Source organism: Mytilus californianus, unplaced genomic scaffold (assembly GCF_021869535.1).
Source record: "Mytilus californianus isolate M0D057914Y unplaced genomic scaffold, xbMytCali1.0.p SCAF_5, whole genome shotgun sequence".
Lineage (NCBI taxonomy): Eukaryota > Metazoa > Mollusca > Bivalvia > Mytilida > Mytilidae > Mytilus > Mytilus californianus.
The window spans coordinates 116,164,189-116,175,549 of record NW_026262701.1 but is presented as its reverse complement, the minus strand read 5'-3'; the positions used below and the strand labels follow the sequence as shown (position 1 = coordinate 116,175,549).

Here is an 11,361-nt window from a genome sequence, read left to right as displayed (position 1 = left end):
ATATTTTTTTGTAAAATTGGTGTTTATCTAAATCCGGTAACTTTTGACACTCACTCAAGAACAAATTAACCTCTTGATTTCATTTGATTTATCTGTGTCCCTGTCTTACCTTCTGATTTACGTCTACCCCAAAATCCCCTTTCAACCATAACATAGACTTCATATGTTTTAACCTATTGCTGTTTATAATATTTAATATTTTATTACAGTATAAAGGCCAGTATCGTGATATTATCCGTTGTCATAATTGCTTATTTAGTTTAAAAATATGAAAAATAAATGAGGAAATATGGTTAAACCGCGACTTTCACGAAATAAAACTAAACCGTAAGCGTATTAATCAAAATGATAGGTAAATCTTCCACAATAACTGAACGTGCATTGAAAAAAAAACTCACAACACACAGAAAATGTTGAAAAAACTCGCATCACAGGAAATGTGCAGCACGATTCTTTGATTACAAACCAATAAGCATCAATAATCAATCGTTCAACTTAGAATTGGTATGGTTAGGGAAGTTAACCAATTAGAATTGTATGTCGTTCTAGAATATATATTACACATGATAAAAGTTAATGTGTCATTTGTTGTGTTGTTCCATCACTTAGAGGTGTTTAGCAAGCACAGACATGTTTAACCCCGATACATTCTGTATGTTGCTATCGATTATAACAGTCAGGAACCTATAATTAAGTGGTCGCTGATTCCTGTCTGCAAAAGTTGTTAGCCATTTATTACAGTTTAAGCACCAATCTTGGTTTGTACTCTTTTGAGTTTTTTCCAATTTTGTTATACCGGGGAATTTTATATTTACTAGTATAACATACCTCGTTATTTTAGTAGTATAGATACGCTATTGGTTTTGCCCATTGTTGAAGGCCATACGGTGACCTATAGCTGTTTACATAATCGTCCAATAGTCTCTGGTGGAGCGTCTCAATGACAGTTATGTATGTTCAGTCTCCTTATTTCTATATCATACGTCAAAGATTCCTCAACTTAATCAGTAAGATCCTATCATTCAATAACCCTTGGTTTATGAATAAGCCTTTTAATTTTCGAAATATATTTATATATTTGAGACAAAGATAGTGTCCCATAATGTAATATACCGTTATTGTTTACAATCAATAAATATTATAAAGAACAACAAAAAAAATACTGAGGAGGAAAAAGAAACGTGTAGATAACAACGTGGGCAAAAAGAAAAATGACAAACAAGTGCACAAACACTACAAAGAAAACGAAAGATCCAGATACATTTTTTAACATGTACCCCAACGAAAATTGAGGGTGAGCTCAGGTGCTCCGGATGGGTAGGCGGCTCCTTCTCTTCTATGAGTATTACAATAAAATACCATATCTTATATCTGAAAAATATATATATCTTCAAAACTCAATGGTGTACACAAAAAGATGATTCAACGGAAAGGACGATGACAGATTAGAATTTTGTACATTTATGAAAAATACATAAATTGTTGTGTCATTTCTAAAAATAAAAAAAGGATTGGGAAGATATATTTTAATTTATTTATAGAATTCGTACATCAAGTTTTCCTGTCTAAATACTTGTTTTTATGAAAGAGGTAAGTTGAATGCACACAGACGAAAGGTTTGACGGCCATCTCTCTCACCAATCATAAAACAGGTAAGTTGAATGCACACAGACGAAAGGTTTGACGGACATCTCTCTCACCAATCATGAAACAGGTAATTTGAAAGCACACAGACGAAAGGTTTAACGGCCATCTCTCTCACCAATCATGAAACAGGTAAGTTGAATACACACAGACGAAATGTTTGACGGCCATCTCTCTCACCAATCATGAAACAGGTAAGTTGAATGCACACAGACGAAAGGTTTGACGGACATCTCTCTCACCAATCATGAAACAGGTAAGTTGAATGCACACAGACGAAAGGTTTGACGGACATCTCTCTCACAAATCATGAAACAGGTAAGTTGAATGCACACAGACGAAAGGTTTGACGGACATCTCTCTTGTAATGAAGTTGATTAAATAATTTTATTATGTAATTACAAAGTCAAGAAAGATTCTAAAGTTCAAATGTTCGAATGTTCATAAAGTGTCTCTAAAGTTCAATTGTTTGAAAGTTCAGTAAATCGTCACACGGACACGTGATCGTATAGTGGTATAACTGTTCGGTCCTGACTGAGTAATTCGGATGGTTAGTGAATTAATTCCAGCCTACCCACAAGGGGGAGACCTTGGCGGAATCTCCTGTCGGAATCCATCTGTACGAATCTATCCCCGTTCGAGTCCAAAGCTGGATCTTATATAGTTCAGTGGGCCATTAATCATCTTTAAACTATGGCCCATAGCTGTTGGCAGGTTGCGTAGTAGTCTGGATGTTGAATTATACTAGTCTGAGGTTAATTGTCAAACAATGCAATTAACCTCTGCATTATACATGTTATTTAACAGTGGACATTGTCATTTACTGGCTGCAGGGTATATGTCTATAATATTCGTACACATTGTTATTAAGTGTCTAAAGGGTAAATGTATTTGTTTCAGTTATGCTATATTTGATTACACCTTGATAATTATTGTTATAAAACACATTGTGTTACAAATGCCTTTCATCCAAATAGAACGAAAGTTCGGTAAAATACGATAGTTTTTCTTCCTGTAGGTTATTATAAATTCTGTAGTTCCTTGTTAAGTCTTCTGTAACCATCACCACATATATAGTTCATAAAATTCGGCAAATCCAACATCTGGATACATAGAGTTCACATGATTCATAAAGTTCAAGATTTGGGTATATATTGTGCATACTTTTCCCCGTCACCATTATAGCATATTGTTCATCAACTGCTGGAAAGGGCACACATCTTTGTACACGTGTCAGTCATCATCATTTCCATTACGAAGTAGTTGACGCATCTAGCTGGTTGGTTCATCCTTCTTAAGAGGCTGTTAACATCGGCCTTCGGTTAAGTTTTGTCCTTGATCAATGGCGCAGAGGAAGACATCTCTCTGGAATCAGTAACATCTGTCCCAACCAATCACGTAGACACCATTTTGTACCCATTGTTCGTGGCATTAGAACCAAAACTCACACCTTCTTTTTGGCCAACCAAGATATATTCTGAACAAATTAACAGTACAAAAATATGGCTATTCCAATGAAGATCGCACCTAAACCCCACTGATAAACTTATCTCAATTTGGAAAAACTTAAACTTGTTAACTTCTTTTTTATTTATCAATCGTTTGTTCAATCGCCTTTAGTTCACTGGGTTATTCAAGCCTAGCAAAATTTAATAAAACAATTTCTCGGTAAAATCAATACGTTCTTTTAAATATCGAATTATCTGATTAAAAAAAAAACAAAAGAGGGGAAAAAAAAACTGTCGTATACAACTTCTACAATTTTGAGAATCCTACATGATAAAAACAAAGATACGTTTATTTACATAAGACATGAGAAACATATTTACAAATCTACAATCAAATAAGTTTAATTCGATCATTCTATATAACCCCTACACCTACATGATACCTATAAAAAAAATTTACTAAAAATTATATGTGTTACTTTGTAACCAATTGTAATACTTTTACGTCTTTAACTTTAGTTTCTCATTAATTAATCTTAATGCTAAATGTAGTCCACAAATTTATTCAGGCTCATCACTCTTAAAAATATTTAAGATTACATTGATAAAATTTTAACTACGCCTTGTGCAATTTGTTACTGACTCTATATTTCCTATTTGACAACAACACCTTGTTGCGAAAAAAAATGTCTTTCTCCGTAATCGTTTACATTTCCAAAAAATGTATATAGTTTCCTCATCATAGTCTTTCCTTTCTTTTTTTTATATATATATTTTTAATTTGCTTTAAAACATCAGCAACCTACTGCCTATCCTTTTTATACATTTCATTATGATTGAATGTTTTTATTCATTCTATTTTTTTTTTAAACTTGACTTACTTCTTAAAAACCAAAACAATTTAAAGTTTGTTCTATGCTTATTTATGAACAAAGCCCATTGTTTAGACTCATTTTTTGTTTTACTACTAAATTAATTATTTTCTTATTCTTATTTTAATTTCTGATAATTATCCTCATAATTGTAAAAAGAAATCAATTTTATTTTAATGCTAGTTTTCCTTTAATATCAATTATCTATTTCACTTAGATTTTGTCATTAGTCATGAAGTTCATATGTCTCTCATTTTTTTACAAATATCGATCTACCACAAAAATATTGTAAATCCCTTAGGGCAAAACATATCAACATTTATCTTTAATGTGCTATTTTCTGAAGATACTTCTCTTTATCTATTAACATTTATGTTATGTAAATAAGGCGTAATCTAACACCATAAAACAACTTGCACCATTTAATTACTTAACATCACTTATTTTAATCTTCCGAAGAAGGGGTTGGAATCTAAAATTATAGACTATTTGTTTTCTCTAAACAAATGTGCGTAAACACTACCCAACTGCGTAAACCATAATCGTCAATGGCTATAACATCGCAAACATATGAACCACAATGTACCCTTAACTTCAATTACCAAAGGTTCTAATTCAACCTTCATATATACCGGTGCTCTACTAATTTTACGTAAAACATATGTTTTCTAGAATAATTGAGTGTATCTTCCAAAAAAAAAAAAAAAAAACCCATAATATGACCAAAAACCACCATTGAATACGGGGGAAAATGCTTTAGTATCAGACATTTTATATTTTTTTTTTCCATACATATTTACTTTAAACGAAAAACTAGCTTCAAACTTTAAAAAAAAAAGTTTTACTTTTTTAAGAATCATATATTTGATTTATCCTATCTATTGAATAACAGCAAATAAAAAATTACACCAAAAATAACCTTTAATTCTGATAAAAAAAAAGTGTATTCTTAATTTTTAAATTGACCTATAATACCGTAAAATACCTAATAAAAAGTTTCATGTGAACCACTTCTCGTGAACAAACGGCTGATTTTAAGCCTTTTAAATATACGGCCTTACTCCCTTTAAAATTAAAAATTGTACTTAACATGTGTGCCATCCCTTGAAAAGCCATTTCTAATTTTTGTACTGACATAGAAATATCTTGATTGTCCATAAAGAAAAAATGAAAGTAACTTAGGTCTTACGTTTTATATTCCTTTGCGTTGTTTTAGCCAACCCAAGTCGATCCTGGTCACACGGCATCAACTTGACTTATGTAATGAAGTCAGTGGTTGATTAAATAATTGTATTATGTAATTACAAAGTCAAGAAAGATTCTAAAGTTCAAATGTTCGAATGTTCATAAAGTGTCTCTAAAGTTCAATTGTTTGAAAGTTCAGTAAATCGTCACACGGACACGTGATCGTATAGTGGTATAACTGTTCGGTCCTGACTGAGTAATTCGGATGGTTAGTGAATTAATTCCAGCCTACCCACAAGGGGGAGACCTTGGCGGAATCTCCTGTCGGAATCCATCTGTACGAATCTATCCCCGTTCGAGTCCAAAGCTGGATCTTATATAGTTCAGTGGGCCATTAATCATCTTTAAACTATGGCCCATAGCTGTTGGCAGGTTGCGTAGTAGTCTGAATGTTGAATAATACTAGTCTGAGGTTAATTGTCAAACAATGCAATTAACCTCTGCAGGATACATGTTATTTAACAGTGGACATTGTCATTTACTGGCTGCAGGGTATATGTCTATAATATTCGTACACATTGTTATTAAGTGTCTAAAGGGTAAATGTATTTGTTTCAGTTATGCTATATTTGATTACACCTTGATAATTATTGTTATGAAACACATTGTGTTACACTCTCACCAATCATGAAACAGGTAAGTTGAATGCACACAGACGAAAGGTTTGACGGCCATCTCTCTCACCACTGATGAAATTAATAGGGCATATAAGCCGATGGATGTTGGTTTTTTTTCTCTTGTAACTAAGTTAAATAAAAATGCCAACGGGAATATAAAATCGGAAAATTAGATGGTAATTTTCCGTTTGCCGAAAAGATAAATATGATACTTCTAAAGAAACTAAGGTTTCAATTCATTTAAGCAAAGATGACCTTAGAAGGATTTGGTTATTTTATAAGTTCTTTCTGGTCATATAGCTCTTCAACTGTTTCGGTTCTTGTTATACATCCTTGGCTTTCAAATATTCGGCTTTGAGCGTTCTTGATGATGGTTTATCCAGAAAAGCGCTTCTGACGCATGCAATTTATAAAGTGTTGTTTTCCATTTCTAAACTGTCCTCTTTGAAACAAGGTCGTAGCACCAATATTGATAGATGTATCATGATCGTGCCCATGAACACTTTAAATGTCAAACACCATTCACTGTAATCAAACGTATTTAACTTGAGAGATACTATTAAGTGATTGTAAATGACCTTCCCCTAATTGTCATCATGTTGAATATTTTCACCTCCAACAAGAGATCAGAGCTTTTATAATAGTTTTAGCTACATACTATGACCTTTCCCTAATTGTCATCAACTTGAATATTTTATTACGAACAAAAGATCAGTGCCAACTAAGGTATCAAGCAGACTAACAATGGTATCGAAACTTTGTGTTGCATTTTACGTTATTTTGATATTGGCAGCATTTGTGCAGTCATTACCAATGACAGGTTAGTTATTGACTTATAAGACAAATATTCGTATTGATTTAATGAAAAACGTCTGTTTTACGATTTTGTTTTTTTAAATTGTCTGTGTTACTATTAATATTTTGAAAATCCCCATCTGATAAAACATTTATTTGTTACATTAATTATTAATATATTTAGCCTTTTTAGAATTTCACATGTGCATTAACAAGTTCTAAATCGTGCTGAATCGACAATAGCAATGCGATTTATTTTTTATATTGTAGTAAATTATTCATGGTAGATTTGAAGGTTTACTACTTATTTTGGGCACTTTTTTTCTTTCCTGATAATCATAAGCCATAAAGTCTTTAAGCTACGAACGTACTGGATGAGATATGATAATGACAATTGTTTTATACTTAATATTATACATGGGTACTTTCTAATACATCTTTCCCATATCTTTACATTTCTTTATAACAAGATATAACTCATGAAAAGTCTTCCTTTTAAATCAACGAGATCCCCTTTTTTGATATATCAATTGTTGATTTCAAGATGAACTTGTTTTGTGCTGGAGTCAATATTCCATGTTGACAAAAAAAATGTCAAATTTGAACTGAGAAATGTCAATTTTGAACTGACAAATATCAACTTGGAACTAAGAAATGTCAACTCAGAACTGAAAATTTTCAACTTGGACATGAAATGTCAACTTGGAAAATTAATAATGTCAAAATGAAAATGAGAAATGTTCAAAACAGAATGTCGCTACCGGTCTTTTGTAAATGCCAGTTTCATTTTGTGTCTCTCTTTTTACACATCACTTCTGTGTTGACAGGAATTATAAATGATAAGGTCATAATTATAAATTAAAAGAGGGACGAAAGATACCAGAGGGGCAGTCAAACTCATAGATCGAAAACAAACTGACAACGCCATGGCCAAAAATAAAAAGACAAACAGACAAATAATAGTACAGATTAACTGTTTACACAACTTTGAATTTTTCGAAATACCCGAGGATTTTCTACCCCATGAATAGATTATCTTATCTGTATTTGGCAAAACCTTTCAGACTTTTGGGTCCTCAATACTCTTCAACTTCGTACTTTATTTGGCCTTTTTAACATTTTTTATTCGAGCGTCACTAATGAGTCTTTTGTTAACGAAAGAAAATGTTAATCCTAATATCTGTGATGAGTTTACACAGGCAAATTTCACTCAAGTGAATTTAAGTTCATGCGAATCTTATGTGAAAATCATATGGATTTCACCACAAACGAGCTTATACGTGAAACTCACGTGAACTGATTTCACATGAGTTTTATGTGAATCTAACATGAAACTCACTTGAAAATCGCATGCATTTTTTTCATTTGAAATTCACGTGAATTTTCAAAATAAAGTTATTCAAATAACATCTAAATTTTCAAATTTAATTAAAAACATGAAAAATACCGAAAATGTATTTGTAAAGTTCATATGAAATTCACCTGAAAAATTTCACATTAGATTCATGTGAATCCCAATTCACGTGAAATTCATTTGAAAATTTTCATTTGAGTTTCACGTACTAGCTCGTTTGAGGTGAATTTCACTTGAGCAAAATTCGTGTGAATTAACATGTTCGTGTTTGGGGACTATTGAAATATTATACTGTAATTGCAGGTAAGACCAAACGAGGAGGTTTATCGACGGTTGAACTCAATAAAAAGAGAGCAACAAACTTTTTGCATAGAGAACGCAGAGAATCCTGGAGAGGATGGTTTTCAAATGAATTTGATGAACAAGAGGAGAATGATGATCTTGAAGAATGGAATCCATTTGAATTTAAGAAGAGAACACTATAAAGAAATATGAAATTTGATTAAATATTCCTAAAATATTATTATATGCATTCATTATTTGCCTTTACTTGTGTAAAAGTAAAAGAATAGAAAAAAAAATAATTAGATATTTAAACACAAGCAATCTTCGAATACAAAGTTTGCATTTTTCCCACGGTTGTCACTTAATCCTTATAAAATTATTTAACTGTTATTGAAGTAAATTCAATATTAATGTAAAATAGAAAGACATGTAGATCAGTTTAATGTAAAAATAAGGAGATATGGTATGATTGTAATGAGACAACTATACACCAAAGTTCAAATGAAGTGGATGTAAGCAATTATAGGCAACCGTACGGCCTTCAACAATGAGAAAAACCAATACCGTATAGTCGGCTATAAAAGGCCCCTAAATAAGAAAAAATATGAAACAATTCAATTGAGAAAACTAACGGCCTAATTCATAACAAAACAATTTACGAAAAACAAATATGACCGACATGAACCAATGAACTGGATTACAGGCCCCTGACTAAAGACAGACACATATAGAATGTGGCAGGGTTAAACATGTTTAAAGGCGCCAATCCTTCCCTTAACATTGGACTTTATTTTTCGGAATTTTCCATCAAACATGAATGTATTCAACTATCGTAGTGGTTGATTGCAGTAGAACACATATTGTGACAACAAATCTTGATGTAAAGTTTAACCAATGTCGATGAAGTATGAAATTAAAAGCATAGCGACCTACTTTTGATGGGATCATAGTAGACAACAAAAAATACAGCCCGATATAGATCCATCATATTGTTGTTTAGTCCTTAGTTTTCTGTGTGGTGTTTTGTAGACATTTGTTTGTTTTTTCGCCATTTTTCTCTTTGGCCATGGTATCGTGTGATCTTCTTCGATTAACAATGTAGGGATTTTTATTGCCCCTTTCGTATCATCTGCCTTTTTTATTACAAATTATATTTTTACATCTCACACATCTTCTATGAGCACTACTCTAAAATTAAACTTAAAAGTAAGTTACGTAGGGCGAGGTGTACACAAAAATTTTGACGAAAGGTTGTTATAATCACCTGAATTCATTCATACCTAATAGTATATGTATGTCACTTAATTGGTACCCGAGACTTTAGGGCTAGTCACAGAATCGTGAAATTTATGTCAAAGTGAATTGATTTTAGATTTTGTTTGTAATCACATTTGACTATAGTTAAGTCCGTTCTTGTTTTAATTAGTTTGCGTCAAATCAAATTTAAAAGAACCTACCAACCAGCAAGGAATAAAAACATACACCAAAAACTTACATAATTAACATCACCAGTTTGATGCTTATTATTTACCTTAACATTATCACGAAAAGGAGGAGGTATGATAAGAACCATTATTTGACACTTGTAGTTGAAAAATTAGAAAAAAAATGTTTCAAATATTTAAAAAAATTGTTACTTGTTTTGTAGATAAATGAACAGGCGGATTTAATCCCATAATCACATAAAGGTCACTTGTGGTGTCGCTAAGATTCATCTTGTAGCAAAAAGTCTCTTTGGGAAATCCCTGGCTCATATCTGAATGTTTATTATAAGATTTCAATGACAACTTTTTTGGCAGTTTTTAAAGTTTTGCATACAACGCAAGAAGTTCGAAGCCCTGGTGTAATTATGTAAGACAATATTAGAAAATAGAAAATACTGACGGTTGACATTATAATGTCTTATGAACATCTGAAGTATGTCATTTATCTAATTTATACAATTTATTTACAGAAAAAAATCACCAGTTTAAAATTGCTTGATGCAATTAAGTCGTGTTTAATTTGGCCCTTAATATATTTGATTTTAGCGCCACTGATGAGTCTTATGTAGACGTAACTCGCGTCTGACATAATAAATTATAAGCCTAACTTCCAAATCAAATATGTGTATCTTTGAAGGAATCGAGGTAGCGTGATCGCTTTGTGTGCTGGAGGTCATGTGTTCGATCCCCGGTTGGGTAAACGAAAGACCTGAAAATTGGTATTTGCTGCTTCTCCGCTAATCAGCATTTAGGAATAATAGCAAAGACTGGTCGGTTCGTAGTCAGAATAACATGTCGTCATCATCATCATCATCATCATCATCATCATCATCATCATCATCATCATCATCATCATCATCATCATCATCATCATCATCATCATCATCATCGATTAACAGTAGGCATCGACATATTCATATGCGGGTTCTTGTGTATTAGCTGTTAACTGGGCATTGCAATCATGACTGATGGTGACCTCTAGACTTCCTCTCAGGTTTGGCATTACATGTACCAGGTACTGTAACATGAACGGAGCATATGATAATCAGTTTAATCAACTCGAAACAGAGACAAGACTGTAGTCCCAAGATAGGGGTCCCTTGATATCAACGACATACACTTCTACAACTTGTGAAATTCGACAAACTTTACAAGACAAACGACAGACACCAAGTGAGCACCATAAACCACCATTGGAAGCTGTCAGTTAACGCTTTGGAATTTGTAAAATGCCAAGGATGTCCGATTTGTCATACATTTTTTTCAGTTAAATTATTGGTGTGTGAAGCAATATCAAGTTTGAACTCAGCTGGGACAAACTGTGGACCTACATGTATTTTAGCAAACGTCTGATCATTTTGACTTTGGTAAAATGATTCCATATTATGGGGTAACATATGTTTAAATTGTTCTTTTGATTATTCAAAACTCTAACTAATCTGAATTGCTTTTTCTAGAGTAAATTTTTCACCTTCATTAATGAGTCTCTCTCTTTCAACTTGGACGAAGATGTACCAAAAACAATGTGATCCCTAGCCATCCCGTTGGGGTCTTTGTAATAGCAGTTTGTTTACTAGATTCAAATTCGTACTTTATTTTGCCTTTTAATTTTTTTTA

The 11,361-nt window shown here is 32.4% G+C and overlaps 2 long non-coding RNA genes across 2 annotated transcripts; both read left to right on the top strand.

Moving 5' to 3' along the window:
• Positions 1–1,551: 1,551 nt before the first annotated feature.
• On the top strand, positions 1,552–4,758 carry LOC127700769 (uncharacterized). Its single transcript, XR_007981710.1, has 3 exons — positions 1,552–1,714; positions 1,839–1,926; positions 1,989–4,758. It is a non-coding gene; the product is annotated as an uncharacterized LOC127700769 (long non-coding RNA).
• A 1,760-nt stretch (positions 4,759–6,518) lies between these two features.
• On the top strand, positions 6,519–8,498 carry LOC127700768 (uncharacterized). The gene is made up of 2 exons (XR_007981709.1): positions 6,519–6,646; positions 8,279–8,498. It is a non-coding gene; the product is annotated as an uncharacterized LOC127700768 (long non-coding RNA).
• Positions 8,499–11,361: the final 2,863 nt, after the last annotated feature.